Here is a 17,279-nt window from a genome sequence, read left to right as displayed (position 1 = left end):
CTACAGTCATTATTTTAAGCTTTTTTAACCTTATGGATATTTTTTTTTTTTTAACAATAATTGCACATATTTATGAATCAGCGATTTTGGGAAAGGACTGTGCTATTATCCTCTTATCCACCCTGGGATTGGTTGGTGTGTTCTGGAGGTGGGGTATCCAAAGAAACTGTCTCTGAGCTGGGCCAGATGCTGAAGCAGTCTTCTGTAGTTGCCGTTACTACTTACTACGTGACCATCTGTTTTGGCACTACTGAATATCTGTTGATACTGTACTTAGCGACCAATATACAGAGCTATATTTGATTTACTCCACCAATTGGAATACATACAGACTTATTGATTACACTCAGACTTTGTTACAACATTCTCTCTGCTACAATTTGTGCAGCTAATACGGCACGTTTCCATTGTATGTACTCTATGTATGTATATCTTTATTTAAATAGCACCAACAGTGTACTCAGCGCTTCAAGACAATACAGTACAGGGAATTATAATAATACAATAAGCACAGCAAAGTCAGGAAAGGAAATCCCTGCCCCGGAGAGCTTACAATCTAAGTGGTATGTTGGGAGACTTAGAGAGACCGCTGTGGAGGGAATAAGTGCAGTAGATCGCAGTGCTTGGCCACAATTGTTGGTATGAGTGTGGGATAGTAGCCATGAGTCCAGGCTATTGGGATGCATCTTTTGCAGCACACGGCAGTCTTCTGCCCAATATTGTCTCTGTTCTGATATCCAAATTTAGGATGGTCCCTGGACTTTCACTACGCATAAAGGGCCCCCGCAACAGTCCCTGCTCTTCCCCAGCCCTCTAGCAGGACCAAGGGAAAAGGTAATCACTCACTCTCCCCCTTGGGGAAGAGGATCGGGGCCTGCTAGTGCACAGCAGTCCTGTGTGATACCTTGTCTCTCTCAACGGTAGTGACACTACTGAATTTGGAGTTGCAACTCTCTTAAGTACAGTAGGGGGAAGGTAGGTCTGAACCGAGGATTGGGCAGAACACAGACATAATCCCATCTCCTCCTCACCTGTCACTCAATAAAGTGAAAGGAACAGAAAATGTGATTTAAAGTGCGCAGCTAATAAAACTTCACAGTGATAAGACACACATAGTTACTTAAATTAACCAGGAGTGTATACCCATATGCCCAATAAAGGGAAACAATTAGTATATAATAAATACAAAATTGTTACAGGTGAATAGATAAGCGTCTGCAGCAGTATCAAATAGAGTGGCTCACACCCTTTGCACGATAGAAACAAAAAAACAAGAAAACAGCGCAAAAACGCACATGGTGAAGTACATAAAAATAAGTTTTATCAATTTTAAACGTAAGTAATCTGCGTACATCAGATAAGAAGGGTAAAAGCATTGACTGTGATAAACACAGAGGTTACCAGTCAGCAGGTAGGTAAACGAAAGGGAAACATCTCGTAGCGATGGTATCAAGGGGTCGTCACGGCTCGTCAGTGGCGGTGGCCTCTCTCAATAGTGGCACCAAAGATCCGTCTCAGAGCTGGCGTCCCTTCAATCAGGATGGTGTCGTTCCAGTCAGGTAAATACCAGGAAACGGAGGATTAAAAGTCCTTATGGTGTGATAGTCACATACCAGTGGTGACTGGTTTGAAATGTCCATATGAACTTCTTGTCTGTATATCACAGCGCAATATCGGGCCCGAGTAGAGACTGTGTGTGCAATGGACCCATCAATGACGTCACTGTTAGTCGCGCAAGCTTTTCCACGGAGCTTTGCATATACAGAGCATCAGACACGGTACAGAAACACACTGGGTTCTACCTGAGGATCACAGAGTAAGAGAAATATAAAAGAGTGACAGTCCTACGCGTTTCGTTGCGGCAAGGCTACTTCCTCAGGGATAGCCAATGTGGCAACTCTGGTAATGGAGTGGCAGTGGCTGCTGGCCTCTGTGACCTGGGCTATGTACTTGCACACTAGGTGCAAAGAATTAGAGAAATTAAATGTGTATAAATGTAATCCTCCTAGAAACTAATTGACAATATTGTTATTAATATTATTAATAAATATTAATATACTGCTATATTATTTATATTATAGGCACAGAAACAGTACAGGAGACGAGCCCAAGCCACTAGGGTCAGGTGGGCACTAGCCAAGGGAATGGACTGGACTGGAGACACAGACACGGGTCAGCACAGTCAGCCACGGCAGGTTTATTTTATTTATTTATAAAATATTTTACCAGGAAGTAATACATTGAGAGTTACCTCTCGTTTTCAAGTCTGTCCTGGGCACAGAGTAAAACAAATAATACATAGTTACAAATACAGTTACATAAATGAACAGGGTATACATTATATACAAGACATTGCGTGCATAGTTAAAGAAAATATATATTATGGGCATATGAAACAGTTACAGACCAGATTAAAGTGTGAGACAGCCTTAGATTTGAAAGAACTTAAACTGGTGGTGGATGTGAGAGACTCTGGTAGGTTGTTCCAGTTTTGGGGTGCATATTAGGAGAAGGAGGAACGTCCGTATACTTTGTTGAGCCTTGGGACCATGAACAGTCTTTTGGAGTCTGATCTCAGATGATAAGTGCTGCAAGTGGTAGGGGTGAGGAGCTTGTTCAGATAGCTGGGTAGCTTGCCCATGAAGAATTTAAAGGTAAGACAGGAAAGCTGAACTTTGCGCCTAGACTCTAGGGATGACCAATCTAGTTCTTTGAGCATATCGCAGTGATGTGTGTAATAGTTGCATTGGAGAACAAAACGACAAATTGAATTGTAGAGGGTGTCAAGTTTGCCAAGGTGGGTTTGAGGTGCTGAGCCATATACTATGTCTCCATAGTCAAAAATTGGCATTAGCATCTGCTGTGCGATACGCTTTCTGACCAGGAGACTTAGGGAGGATTTGTTCCTGTAAAGTACCCCTAGTTTGGCATAGGTCTTGGTTGTCAGGGTATCAATGTGCATCCCGAATGTTAAGTGGGAGTCAAACCATAATCCCAGGTATTTAAAACTAGTGACAGGGGTTAGGGTGGTGTTAATAGCTAAGTTCCAATTTTTATAATGTATTAATGTTTGACCTATACTACAGCAGTAGCCCTAAAGCCCTAACCAACCCACAGCCCAACCTTGCCTATAACACAATTGCTTACATTTGTGTCTGCACCCCTAATTATATACTCCTCCCATAATTCAGTTTTCTGATTCTGTATCTTTCTGATGTATTTTCAGTGATACAAACAAACCATAAATCTGCCTTTTTGAGATTGACCCGTGGAATTCCGCGGATGAAAGGAAATTGCCAATCCGCAGCAAATTCGGATTTCTGCGTAGATTTTGCCTATCTCTACCAACCATCACCCTGCTGAAGCTTGTTAACAGTCTCCAGTATAGAACTTGACTGGTCTCAATTTCATATGGTGCCCCTTATTTCAGGTTATGTCCACCCTATACAATGACAGTACCTATCACACTCAAAGTCCCTAGCAACATCACATACTGTATGTATGTAGTTGTTGATTTTCTCGGTTGTATTTTTTCTCTGTTTTGTGTCCTAGGCAATACTTGAAAATAAGATTTATTTCTCAATGTGTCTGTTCTGATAAAACCTTGTTTAAATGAATAAACAAATACACAAACAATGTATACTGTGCTTATTGTAATTGCTAAGTTATTTTTCCATTATTCCTGACCCGTTGTTTATAGATTCCCATGCATTTTATTTCCTTTATTGCATGTGTCCTGCTTATATCTGCAGTATTTTAATTGAATTGACTTTCATTTGAAACTGGGTTACTCTGTGAAAACGTTGCTGGTTATGATCATATCTGGTTCATGAATTCAGTCCTGAAACAAATCGTGTGCTTGTGGTGGTTTGCAAAACACTGAACCTTCTGTATTAGGATCACTAAAATTACATGTTTGTATTTCCTATCTACTGTAATATTTGGCAACTATCTTCTATATGGAGATCCTGGAAGCTTTGACAATGTTATTAGAGAAATTTATTTCAACAAAACTGTATCAAAAGGTCATCCAATAGCAAGCACTTATCAGATTTTGCCAAGATACAGTGTTGGCCATTTGTGTTGCAGCAGCTTCAAATTAAGCCCCAAACCATTAAATCTGTTAAACTATTATCACCAGATTGTATCTCACCATCTGTGCATGTTACAATGGTTACTTTACCTACAATTCACCATTTTTTAAATGTGTACATTAAACAGAGATAATGCAACAGCTTTTTAATAATAATGTTGTATTTTCTAAAAGATATTGCAGAGCACTAATTGTAAGAGCACTATAATTGATGCTTATTGATGTTAATGAGATTAAAGTAGTCATTACTGATATCTATAACACAACACAGTTTTTTAACTCTCCATTTATTTGCTTTGTATTACCATATTTCTGTTTCTTTTTATATCCCTGTATTCAGTATTTTTTATTATTTTTTCCGTGTGCATGATTTATTTTCTTTTGAAAGGTACATTACTGCATTACATCCAAAACAGAAATCAATTGGCTTTGCTTTTGGAATTTATAGGTTAGCAGATTCAGTAACAATGGTGTAAAGTATTTCCATATGCTTTAAATTTAAAGTAATAAGCCATTGTGTTTGCATTAGATAAAAGTGAGAGCGAACACATGCAATTGCTTTAAATTTGTGTCCTATGTGGTGAGATACAATGGAAATATTAATTTGTTTTTTTCTTATATATATATCTTTTGTCTGCTCAGCTAATCCTGAATATTGTTGAACACCACATTTTAGTATAACAAAAATAATTACTTTAATTCTTTGAGAAAAATCCAAAGGGCACACTCAATCATCTCAGAATAACCACTTGAACCAAATTCCTCACACAATACAGTAAGTTTGCAGCATGTTTATACATCCGCTAAAACGGTATTATGCTAGTACACTCATTCACTTTCATACAGAAAATATATTTTCAGTGCTTTTTAGCATTTACTGCCGCACTCTTACATTATTTAAGTATGCTAACTAATTGGTGCAATCTTTTCTAGGACCAAAATGAAACAATAGAATTGACTTCCACTGTAAGTGGAGTACCTCCCGTGGCGGAATTTCCATTAGGCCCAATACGCCCGGGACTAGGGCGGCAACATTTTGTGGCGGCAAAAATTACGCCATGACACGTGATGTTGTGGCGTCACGTTGGTGATGTCCTGACGCTGCAATTCAGAAGGAGAGGGAGGGCGGCAGCAAGAAGGCAGCCATCACAGGCAAGTATTTACTGTAGAGGCGGCGGATCTTCAAATCCGCCACTGAGTACCTCAAAGTTCGCTACTGGGACCCTTGCTTTAAACTTGAGGTTGGCATAGAGTGCAAAGTCTCCATCTTTGTTTAGTACACTAAGTCCCAGATCTACAAAAGTGTGCTAAGGTTAAGTACACCTTTATTCCCACTCATTTGAATGGGAGGAGCAACAGTACTGTAGGTATAAATAGCACATCACTGTTTGTAAAGAGTATATAAATATTATTTTGCTTCTGGTGCTTACCTTCCAATGGTCCCGGCATCTCAAAGCTGGACCTGATAATAGGCACAAAATAGAGGAAAAGAAGGAGCACACAGGAGACTTGTTTTAAGTTTGAAAATACTTCAATAAAGTATTCACAGCATCAGAGCTAATAAAGGTAACGTTTCAGGACTAATGCGTCCCTTCCTCAGACCCAGCACCTCCAAGTGTTCTCCTTCTTTTCCTCTATTTTGTGCCATTTGAGTGGGAGAAGATGTTTTTTAAAGTTTAGCACCCTTTTTATGGATTAGGGCCTAAATTGTGTAAGGGGCTAGAATCAGAGCAGGGTGTAATTTCTCTCCAGAAGGACTTGGATAGACTGGAAACTTGGCCAGGTAACTGGCAGATGAGGTTTAATGCAGATAAATGTGCAGGCAGGGTGCTGGGTACCTAAACACGGTGGATCTGCCTGAATTATTAGAGCAGCAGCCCTACCCGGACCACAGACAAACCCTACCTACAACACAATGGCTTAAACATTAGGCTGCACCCCTAATTATATACTCTTTCCATTATGCCACTGTATAATGCATTAGTCAGATCCCGCTTTGATTATGGAGTACAGTTTTGTGCCCCACTTCCATAAAAAAAGACAGTATGGAATTAGAAGTGCAGAGAAGAGCGACCAAATGTATAAAAGAGATGGGAAATCTGATTTATGAGAAGAGGCTAGCTAAAGCTAACATAGATTTGTTTACATTAGAAAAGAGGCTTATAAGATATGATAATTATATACAAATATATATTTGGGTTCAATATAAGGAGCTTTCAAAAGAACTATTTATTCCAAGGGCAGTACAAACAGCACGGGTCATACCTTAAGGTTGGAGGAAAGGAGATTTCACCAGCAACAGAGAAAAGGGTTCTTTATAGTAAGGGCAGTTAAAATATGGAATTCAGGCGCGTGCGTGACGTCGGCGCGGATGCACATTTGCTAAGTGAACTCCATGCATCCCGCCCAGCATACTCCACTATAAACCCTGATTGACACCCCAAAGCGGCCTGAGAGCTGCAGCAATGGGCATGGGAACACACAGGGATGCCCCCCAAGAAGGATACGAAGGCGGAGATCCTGGATCTCTCCTGGTTTGGCCGCAGACTGCCAACGACGGCTGACAGAAAGAAAAACAAAGATGGCACTGAGGCGTGCACATGGGAGCACGCGGCTTTGGGCCCTGACAGGGAGGGAGAGAGACAAGCTGCTGGGACAGAGGGAGACACGGCAGAGAGAGGAACAACAGAGTGAGGAACAGAAGAAAAAGACATGGAGGTGAGAGCTATGGCTGAGAAGGAGAGAGATACTGCAGAGTGAGACACAGTGATTACTAAACAGGACCTTCAGAATATGCTTAAAGAAATGCAAGCTGGTTTCCAGTCAGCTATGGACAGAGCTGTAATGGAATTTAAAGCAGAAGTTTCCTCTCTGGCTAAAAGAACTACAGAGCTGGAAAACAAGATGGCGTTGCTTTACAAAACCAGGTAATTACTGATGATGAGGTCCTGTGACTCAGCGCAGAGAAATGCGATGAGAGATGGGATGGATGACCTTGAGAAAAGGGAACGAAGGCAGAATCTGCGAATCTGACATACAGTAGAGGCAACGTTTATTCTAACATTTGCCGTAAACTAGCCAGGTTACATTCTGGGTATGTGCTGGGTATGTGCTGGGTATGTTCTGGGCTAGTTTGAGGCACGTTTAAGGCATTTCTGCATTGACTAACGACCCATAGGATTAACACAGCAGGGATCCCTGGCAGTCCAATTCAGTTTGAATGGGACTGCCAGGGACCCCCGCTGGTAATCTGATGGGCCATTAATCAAAGCAGAAATGCTGGGGCTAGTTTAAGGAAAGTTTAAGGCATGTATTCAGAATGTACCTGGGTGTTTCCTGGTTTTTTTGGGGAATTGCCACTGGTTTTTGTTCGAATAAGAGTTGCCTCTACTGTATTCCTGAGACGGTGTCCACGGAAGTCCTGCAGCATATCTTAAAAGGCTCTTCCTCTCAATAGATCCCCAATTACAAGACAATGAACTTGTGATGGACAGAGCTCAAAGAGCGTTGGGACTTAGATTTAACGATCTTAAAATAAGCAGAGATGTGGTTCTAAGGCTCCATCAATATACGACCAAGGAAAAGATTATAAAGGGATGCAGAAATACTGTAGAGGCTCAATTGATTTCGAAAACTACTCTATCCAGATCTTCCAGGACCTGTCCAGATTGACAATAGATCGACGAAGAGGACTGCGTCCGGTAACAGGGATACTTCAGGAACAAGGGATTTGATGGGACTGATGGGCCTTCCCATTCCGCCTTGTAGTCAATCACGAGGGCTAGCAGATCTCACTCTGGTATCCTGAGGAATCTGCTTCTTTTCTATCGATTTTAAATCTGGCCCCCAAAGACAGATCAAACCGGCAACGAGGAGCTCGGGTGAGAATACGGATGATAATCGATCGAGCGAGGGAGCGACAGCCCGGAGATGAAAGAGTTAAGTCTTGCTGTGTCTTTGAAGAGGCCCCGTTGGGTTTCTTTGAGTTTGAGCCTGAAGCGGTTGCTCCTACTGGTGATCTGGCAACACGTGACGACGCAAAGAAATCTATGTCGGAACTCCAGCTGTCGTCCTCTTCCCCCCCCCCTCCATTTCCCCTCTTTGTTTGTTTTTTATATTTTATTATAGGGATGGTTCTATCTGTGACCTGGGGCCTGCCACTCACTCCCCGAATCCTGATTTGCCACAGAAGATATATCGATGAAGCTGGAGAATGAGCTGACTCGTGTGGTGGGTGAGTGGGTCTCGGCCCTAGTTTTATGATGCGACAGTGACTTTTGGGGGGCTTGACATCATACTTATACCCAGGTTACAGACACAAAGAATTGCATGTTCCATGGAAGAGCAAGAGCAAACTTTGCCTGAAATTAATTAGATTCCATACATCTATAGTGGTATTATAGTTGGGAAAGCTATATATGTTTATGTGATGCACAGTAAGTAGGAATTGTTGTATTTGTTAAGTTTCTATATTCTGACCAAGTTATGGTGTAGGTCCGATCAGGAGGTTGAGAGTGATAGGGGGCGGGGTGCGGGGTGCAGGGAGTGGGAGGGAGACCTGCATGCCCGATCCCAGGGCGCCCCCAGTTGGGCCATATGCCCGCCAGGCCAGACTAAGTTGGTCTGGCTGGAAACCTGGGATGAGTGACTTGTTACACTCATTTTATCCTATAATTTTATTTTTATTGTTTTTGTTTTCCCTCAAGTTCCCAAAGGGGGAAAGTACCCTCCTTCATTTTTTTTTCTCTTTTTTTCCCCTTTTGTACCCCACAACCATCAACCTGTTCGAGCACAACTGTCACATAAGAGAGAGAGATATGACACTGGGAAATACTAGCCAAGTCCCATTAAAATTAGTGTCCCTGAATGTTATGGGCCTAAATAGTAATGGTAAACGTACAGTAGATTGGCCCTAAAAGAATTCAGAAAACTGAAAGCAGATATTATTTTTCTGCAAGAGACACACTTCGATACAAAGGAACCCCCAAATACCTTTAGCAGGACATACCATATTGCATTTTATTTGTCTTTTACCAGTAAGAAAAGGGGTTTGCGATTTTGATAAAAAAGGATATCCCGTTCCAAACACTGGAGGTCAAAAGAGACCAGGGAGGTCCATGGTCATCTCTCAGGCAAACATATAACACTAGTGAATATATACGCGCCTAACGAGGGACAAATTGATTTTCTAAGGGAAACATTGGAGTCAATGGGGGATAATCAAGAACTGTTATATATTGTAGGAGGTGATTTTACTATGGTCCCAGACTCCGCTAATCAAAGAATTTGGTCTGCTAGACCCCTGGCATTCCTCACATAAAGGGCATAGAGATCTATTTGCCCCCACATGATTCATATTCTAGAATCGATAATATTTTTATATCTCCAAATATCCTAGAAGTATTGGTCCATTCAGATATAGGGCCTATTACATGGCCGGACCACGCCCTGTGACTTTCCTGTTTGATCCACCATTCGCTAAGATTCAGTCATTTCATTGGAGGATGAATGGTTCTTTACTAAATTATCCAGAGATTAGCGCACACATTGGAGACTCACTTAAAAATTATTTTCGGTATAACAACGGGTCTGTATAATCAACAGTGATTCTGTGGGAGGCACATAAGGCCACGATTAGAGGACATCTTATTACAAAAGCACCATACAGAAAGAGAATAAAAATGGAAAGACAAAAATATTTAATGGAAAAAATTATAAAGTTGGAAAGCTCACAAAAAAAATCTGTTGAGGAAATATATAACATTTTGAACTGGGCAATGGGTTACAATTGGAGGGTGTAGAGATGGCCTTTAAGTTGACTAAGCAGACGTATTATGAAAAGGGAGATAAGGCAGATCGTCTATTAGCAAACAAACTTAGAGTGATGAAGGCGAGGGCCTCGGTCCTCGCTATTACGTTAAAAAGGGGGGGGGGAGTGACCTACAATCCTTCAAGGATAGCAAAGGAATTTGCAAAATTTTATATGGAACTGTACGATCTAAATAATTCAACCCTGATTGCTAAAATTTTGGGTTTGACCCAGATTGAGGATTTTCTGAGAGATTGTGCCCTCCCGAAATTGACGGAGGAAGATCATAAGATTTTAAATGCAAAAATACGATCAGGTGGGATTAGTGAGCAAACGCCAGGCGTCAGACAACACAAGAAAAATTATTAATGTTATTGACCAGATACACAAGTCTAAACTGTGCTAAACTATGCTGCTGAGCCTAGACGCGGAGAAAGCGTTTGATAGGATAAGGTTGGTTTCCTAAATAAAACACCTGAGGCATTTGAATTTCTGGAGGTTTTTTTACAGGGAATCCGTGCTCTCTATCAGTCGCCAACAGCCACCCTAAAGAACACTACTGTAGGCGGAGAGGGGAATCTAATAACAATTAAAAATGTGACTTGGCAGGGTTGCCCCGTTTTCCCGCTTCGCCTCTCGCCGCCACCATCAGAGACTCCCCAAATATACAAGGGATTAAAATAAAAGATGAGTGCTATAAAATATTGTTGTTTGCAGATGATGTTATTCTTACTATATCTAACCCATTGACATTTCTTCCGAATCTGCAGTCCACCCTTCGGGGGTTTGATGATCTCTCTGGGTATAAAGTAAATATGTGAAATCAGAAGAACTAAATTTGACAATAACTGAAAAGGACATCGAGGTGCTTTGACTATAAATGGAAAAAGACCCATTTGAAATATCTAGGAATTTATCTTACCAGAGGGTATAATTTACTATATAAATATAATTACCCTGACCTATTCTCAAAAATTAAAAAAGATCTACAAGCCTGGAATGCTCATTGTATTTCCTGTATAAGGTGTATAACTGCAGTTAAGATGAACATTCTCCCTAGAATTTTGTACTATTTTCAGACATCTGTCCCGCAGTCAAATATTTAAAAAAAAATCAGAATCGAATGATGCCGTTTATTTGGAAACACAGACAACCGAGAATAGCTAGGTGAATTATGTTGGATTCCAAGGAAGGAGGTGGTAGGGCCGTTCCAAATATTCTAAAATATTATATAGCCTCCCATATGAAACAAATGGCTTACTGACACCCCCCCAGAAGGGTGTATGCCTGGGTGGACCTGGAGAGCTTGCTAAAAAGCCCGGTTAGACTGTCTTCTTTATTATGGTCTAGTTCTGGGATGGGGCCTGGAAGACAGTCGGAGCCGAAAGTAATTGGATTTAATTTGAAAATTTGGCAGATGGCAAAAAAGAAATATAAGCCCTGTTCGGTAATCTAGGGCAGGGGGGCGCAAACTTTTTTCCCTGCGCCCCCCTGCCGGCGGTCCCCTCTCTTCCGCGCCCCCCCTAACCACCATTGACCCGCGCTCCGGCGTCATGACGTCACGTTGCCATAGCAACGTGACGTCACATGGCCTCGCGGCCTCTGTAAACCCCGCGCCCCCCCACCGGCAGTCTTGCGCCCCCCCTGGGGGTCGCGCCCCACAGTTTGCGCACCGCTGATCTAGGGTTTACACTGCCTGGGTTTTGAAATGTGGAGACAGGCATTCTAGAGGTAGGAGATTTATTAGAAAAGGACAACGTAATATTTTTGAGGAATTGATGAGAAAGTATGGTGTGCCCCAAAATGAGCTGTTTAGGTATATGCACATCTAACATTTTGAGTGTCAGGGCCTCCATAATGAGGAATTTCCTAGATTTACTGTACACGATTTGAAGATTTATGTAAAACCAAAAAATACCAAAGAGGTTTGATATAATCTCTGTACAAGGGCCTAACTCTTAAAAAAAGATAAACCAAACCATAAATAAAACCTCCAAATGTACGGTAACAGAAGAGAATATATATCAAATGTTGTTACGCTGGGGAGGTTGTGGACAATTAGGAGATTTGGCACCTATCTGGTGGTATTTTCCAGTAATGCAGATATACTGGAGGACAGTTTTGAAACTAATAAAACATGTGACTGACATCAAAAATTCCGCTAGACCCAACTCTGATTATTCTGGCTAAACCTATGGAAGATGTGAATCATCATACGCAAAGATTGATCCTGCATATTCTAACAGCAGCTTGATGCGCTGTAGAAGCGGCATGGAAAGACACTTCTGCCCTCCAGAAGAGAGGTTATTAGAAGGGTCTGTGATGTTCAATTAATGGAGAAACTTACCTCATTTCTGAACCGCACCACTAGGGAGATGCTGGACAGGGGTGCGCTCTACAGGGAGAGAGGATATGGGAGTGCTGAACGTAAAATATGGTGTCACAACATGTTGTATGATACTGTATGTAATGTGACTGTTGTTTCTAAGAAATTTGATACAAAATGGTTGTTCCCCCCCTTTTACTTTTGTATCGTTCCCCTTCTGATTTATGTGTGGAAAAAAAAAACGTGAAACATGCACAGTAAAGCAGAACAGACGTGGTGACTTTAACATCAATGATCTATCCAATACAAGGGGAATAAAAAAGAAATGTCTGTACTATGCTAAAAACTGTCTAGATTGGGAGAATAAGGTCATATCACATCTACAGAAAAGGTTGTTACATTGGTCAGAAGAAATCAAACATGACCACTTCAGCTGGTAATTGGAAATAATAGTACATGTTCTGTATATTCTTTGTTCTTAGGTGACAAGCAAGCATTGGATTAAAATACTGTTAAACATAAAATGATTATATACAACATACTCTTATATTATTTATAGAGCTTTTAATGCTTCACTTGCATTCATCTATCCACTTCTTGAGAGCAGCATTAATCCTGGTGGACTAGTCTAGTTGGCATCATCATGGCAAATTGTAAAAAGAAACAGTTACATCATTATTATTTAATTAAGAATTTCAGAGACATGGTGATTTGCAAAACATTATAAATTGTAAGTGGTAATGATTAAAATCATAATCACAAAATTGTTGATTCAAGACTAGCACTTTAACCACTAATCCATTCCTCCTACCACACAGGATTTCTCCCTTTTGTTCCATTTTAATGCTATACAGTAAAAAACACTTTCTCAGTACCTACAACAAAGCATCCAAGTTTGGCTCACATGCTAGAATCAAAATTGAACCATCTAATCTTTGATATTTGATATAATTTGGGTAGTTTGTAAAATATACAGTGAGCTGATAGCACAAATAGGAAAAGATGAGATAGAAAGAGGCTGTAACTGGAAAATAGATTCCATTTAGAAAACCAATAAATGCTTATAAATGAAACTCACATTTTTTACAGCATCTGACACTGAAGTTTCAGCCAATTTAGCCTATCACTGATAAAATGAAAAGGAGGCTGTTAAGTCAAAAGGAAAACTGTAAAGGTTTTCAAAATGATGTGCATCCAGTTCATGATATGACTATATACACATATATACAATACAGTGTATTGGTACACAACGGTCATTATCACTGCAGTAAACTAAAAATATCCAAACCTTGCTAGATGATGTATTTATTGTTGTATTGCATTGTTGCACATAAAACTAGCTGAGCCCTGCCGTGAGATTTAAGGGTTTCAAATGAAGTTCTAAATTAGGAATCTGAAACAACAGCTCTTTCTAATCAACAGATGAGGCTGCAGTTTTGAATTTATCCTCCCTAGAAATAATGTTTGCAGCAGTACTGGGATTGTGCCAACAGGCACTGTGCAGAGAATAATAGCCTAAATTTATTTTTGTAACCCTGCTGTATGTTGTCTGTAGAAGTAATTCTTGATTTACTTACTAGCATAGACAGTTGGATAGTGAATAGCTAAATGCAGACATTAAAGCTTATAGAATAATTTCAAAACAACAAGAGTAATTTTGAGAGATTGGGTGTTTTCCTTTCTCTAAAGCCTGATAACTAAATACCGAACACAAAAAAAGTCCAACTCCAAGTCATGCTGTTGTAAAAGTTTTTAATATGTTTTCATAAAAAAATATAGATGTAGCTTCCATTTCTATACCTGCTAATGCAATTCACGGGTAAGCGAGGATCAACATGAATTGTAGTGTGCTTTGTTTGAATGGAGACGTTCCTGAAATATTGCATTATGGATTTCCCACCAAAGAGCATTATCGAGGTACAATAAAGTCACTACATCTAAACACATAATTTAGATAGCATTGAGTGCATGTATCTTTCTGTATTGATCATATTTTTAGATCTTAAAATTTGATGCCCATCATTCTGTGGGTGGATGGATTTGGCATGGGTCTAGTTTTTTGGATCCTGATATTTTTTATTGGAATTTAAAATTTAGGGGCTCATATCCAGTTGATGGGACAATCCATATAATGTGAAAAGACAGTTGAGGCATCACTAGAATTTGTCACTGCACTCCATGGCAATGTCAGTGTTTTTCTAGAAAACAAGATTCATTTGCATCAACAGTGCAATGCCAAAAACCTGTAAGAACCTAAAACAACAATTGGTACTGCTTAATAGTATATATACACAGTATATATAATTATATATGATTATATTTACACATTTTTGAACCAGGGGCCTCCAGAGCTGAATTGCTGCAATTGAGTTACATGATGCACCTATTGTAATGAGAGATATTAAACTGCATTTAGGTGCATCAGTTTTTCAATCTGCATCAGGTTTAAGGTAGGTTATCATTCTGGCTTCTGAAAATCTGTACCAACTGTTTTTCTTACATTTGATGGAATTGAGATAAAATAAAATGGGGCAGTTAATGAAAGCACACTTTCTCTGCTCCAAAAATTGCCTTAGCCCACTGCTTGCAAATTTGTAAAGGAGATCAATTTAACCCTAAAACTGTAGTTACTGTTATTGTTACATCTGGTCAGACCATTTGGCAAATGAGAAAGTAGTTAGATTATTTGTGTAGCAATATTATTTTTATTTCTAGATCAGGTTATTAGGGCTGACTAAGCCCAGGATGAAACCGGTTTCCCAAACAAAAAGTCAAAAGCTACACAATTCCTTCTGAATTTTTACTACATCACATAATTATATCTGCTAGCAGTGGAAGAGGTCATATAATTGTAGTTCTTTATTAAATCAATTAATTATAATAATAATAATATTAATAATAATAATAATAATAATAATAATAAACATAATTATGTACTTATGCAGGTTCTATTTGCAAATTAAATAAATATATATATTTGTTGTGTTTTTAAAGTGGCTATGCTATTTCCTTGATCAACAGTAGAATGCCTACCTGACCGTGTTGCTAATTTAGCAACAAAGACATCTGCTCAGTCTGCAACACTTTAGCCTCTGCTAAATTGCTAATTGAGGTCAATACTATAGGCCTTTATTATAATAACCAGTGGGTCTAACTTTCACAAAAGTGCAGTTTTACCAGCACTTTTCTTTACATTTCTGAACAATGGCTATGTAGCCCCTCTTCCCCCACCCTATGGAAGATGGTGTCTCTAACAGGTGTGTAGTGGTGCATAGTACCTGATGACTTGCAGGAGAGCTGAGGTTCCGCCATTGTTGTGGTGAAAACAGGACAGACTTTTGTGGTTGTTGCATATTTCCTTCTCTGATAATGCCAGTTCCTCCATCTTCAGCAGGCTCCAGGAGTGCTGGAGGCAGTCCTTGCAGAAGCACTATTCCCATACTCCCCCTGAGAGCCTGCAGGCTCAGGCCAGGAGTGTATTTGAACAGGGACAGATTTATTCAGCAATCAGCATACAATATCTATACACTGATTACAGACTGCTTTTAGGTCCCAGACCTCTGGATGGTCCCTTGGTCAGCTTTGAGGCTTGAGGCATTCCCATCTGCTTTTGCTATGCTGCAGCCCCTAGCTGGGGATTGATAATCTAGTCCCACCCCAGAGGGCGAGACAACACTACTAACTCAATTTAGAGATGCAGCTTCCCTAGTACAGATGGGGAAGGTATAAGGTCTGAGCCCCTGATTGGACAGAACACAGACCCTGTCCCACCTCCACCCCTGTCACTAAAGGACACTGCTGGTGTGGAGAAAACCAAGATTGGGCCTTCACACTGCCTGCACTTACCAGATGTTCATGTCAGGGAGGGCAGACTTGTAGCCAGACCAGGCACATCTACAGCTTTATTGCCATTTTTCTTCTTGTGGAATTCATAAATAATAGTCTATTAATGAATGAGAACCAATGACACACAAAAGCCTTTCAATGCCTGCTCATGAAATAATGCAGATGTCAATAATTTTAGCTAAAGGGGTGTTTTTAAACACTACATTACAGTAGACAATTTTTCTAGATGCAAGCTTCTGAAAAGGTTTGTGGCTTGTTAAGATGTGTAGTACATTTATAAAGCTTAAGCATGGCACTGCCAATCTACCTGCGTTATTCTTTCAATGTCATTTTTTTTTCATTAAATAGATTGAAATTACCATTTTAAATGTGTTTACACTATCAATCCCTTATTCTGCAAAGTGTGAATAGTGCTGGATTGGTTCTATTCGCACATTATAGCATATGGGCCTCAAACATTTAATGTAACACTTGGGGAATTCAATTGAATTAGTATAAAAAAAATCCAGCATCATACTTTTATTCATTTAATATTTTTATATTAATTTAAATGTGGTCACCATCCCCAGTGCAACTGACACAGAGAGGGTAAGGGATTTTTCTTTTCCTGGTATTGATTCCTTGGCATGTGCCATAATACATTCAAATTTGAGAAACGTTAGCACATGCTGGAGATTATTGTGCTATATACTGTAGCCAGTGAAAATCGTTTCCAGGCCTATTAAGACAGGCCATGAAACACATTTAGCTAAAAGGCAAAACCTTGTGCCAGCCATCTAGAGAAACATTGACTAGTAAACCACAAATGAGTTTGGGTCATTGCTTGCTTTGCTTTCAAAATGTTAAAATATATTTAAAAATTGAAAGTATATACAGAACACTTGGTCAAGTGAACATCTCTAATGTATTCCAATCTTCGAACTAATCCCCAACTATGGGGAGATTTAATGAGGGAAAGCTCTGAGTCAGTGGTTTGAAATAAAAATGCTGATAAAATAAAATATTTCCATGCATGGGTTAAAACATTGGTGCGCAAACGTGGGGCGCAAGATTTGCTAGGAGAGAGGTGCAGCGGTTACAGAGGCCGCGCCCTTCCCCAAGGCATTTAAATTAAATGCCAGGGGAGGCGTGAGGCCTCTGTAACGTCCCTTACATGCTGCCAACCGGGTCTTCGGTGACGCCATGGCAATGTAGCGTCAAATGAC

The 17,279-nt window shown here is 40.0% G+C and overlaps 1 protein-coding gene and 1 long non-coding RNA gene across 3 annotated transcripts in view; one reads left to right on the top strand and one right to left on the bottom strand.

Moving 5' to 3' along the window:
* The window catches only part of LOC142494492 (uncharacterized), a 96,130-nt gene extending 93,941 nt beyond the window's left edge, over positions 1–2,189 (top strand). For both annotated transcript variants that reach the window (XR_012801483.1, XR_012801484.1), the window contains one exon: positions 2,082–2,189. This is a non-coding gene — a long non-coding RNA (uncharacterized LOC142494492). The remainder of the gene's footprint in view (positions 1–2,081) is intronic.
* Positions 1–17,279, bottom strand: part of FSTL4 (follistatin like 4) — a 1,082,354-nt gene that overhangs the window by 848,181 nt on the left and 216,894 nt on the right. The gene's annotated exons all lie outside the window — the stretch shown is intronic.

The sequence above is a fragment of the Ascaphus truei genome, chromosome 5 (genome assembly GCF_040206685.1).
Source record: "Ascaphus truei isolate aAscTru1 chromosome 5, aAscTru1.hap1, whole genome shotgun sequence".
In the NCBI taxonomy this organism is placed as follows: Eukaryota; Metazoa; Chordata; class Amphibia; order Anura; family Ascaphidae; genus Ascaphus; species Ascaphus truei.
Note: the sequence above shows the minus strand (reverse complement) of the source record. Positions and strands in the feature narration are given on the sequence as shown.